Source organism: Schistocerca gregaria, unplaced genomic scaffold, assembly GCF_023897955.1.
Source record: "Schistocerca gregaria isolate iqSchGreg1 unplaced genomic scaffold, iqSchGreg1.2 ptg000079l, whole genome shotgun sequence".
NCBI lineage: Eukaryota > Metazoa > Arthropoda > Insecta > Orthoptera > Acrididae > Schistocerca > Schistocerca gregaria.
Genome location: NW_026061711.1, coordinates 169,686 through 170,497, shown reverse-complemented (window position 1 = coordinate 170,497; position 812 = coordinate 169,686). Strand labels below are relative to the sequence as shown.

General features: G+C 45.4%; 1 non-coding gene across 1 annotated transcript; it reads right to left on the bottom strand.

Annotated features, from left to right (window-relative positions):
* Positions 1-467: 467 nt before the first annotated feature.
* Trnat-ugu (transfer RNA threonine (anticodon UGU)) lies at positions 468-542 on the bottom strand. The gene has a single exon. It is a non-coding gene; the product is annotated as a tRNA-Thr (tRNA).
* Between the last annotated feature and the right edge of the window lie 270 nt (positions 543-812).

Sequence of the window (812 nt, the reverse complement as noted above, 5' to 3'; positions counted from 1 at the left end):
CAGATTTTCAATATTCAAAACAGCTAATCCAATACGGAGGGCAACCGATTATGTTTTGACCAATTTTTACCAAAAATGTATTTTCGTTATTTACGTTTAGTCTGCAAGTCAAGGAGTATTTATCAACCCTTCCTCTACCTCTGATTGTTCCTAGACAGCAACTTCCTGTTCTTCTTGGCAGGAAAAGCCGATCTGTCAAAGCTGGATATGCAGCACTCGGCAGCCTGCACTTGATATTCGTCCGTATTTTCGGTGAGTATGTTTGCATGCATTCTGCAGTATGAATCATTTTGAGCACGTGCGACACGGGACGAGTTATCATCTACATCTATATGGATACCCTGCAAAACACATTTAAGTGCCTGGCAAAGGGTTCATCGAATCACCTTCACAACTGATAATTAATTGAAACCCTCAGCTGCCGACAGGTGTTGTTGATATACTTCGATGGGGACAGCTGAAAAGTGTGCCCCTACTGGGACTCGAACCCAGAATCTCCTGCTTACAAGGCAGACGCTCAATCCATCTGAGCCATCGAGGGCACACATGAACAGCACGACTGCAGGAATTTATCCCTCGCACGCTTCCCGTGAGACTCACATCCCCAACCGTCCACAATCCGCATACGTAATGTACTTAATAGGTATTTGTCCATCCACTCATTACTGGCTCACACTAAGGTGACGATTCCCGTAAGAGTTCCGGCAACCTGTGCGCATTCGCACAGACGAAGGTCAATGGCTGGGTAACGTTTAACCATAGATATAAAGATAGTAACTGCTCTCGAAAGAACAGGCGCCACTGACGACCTT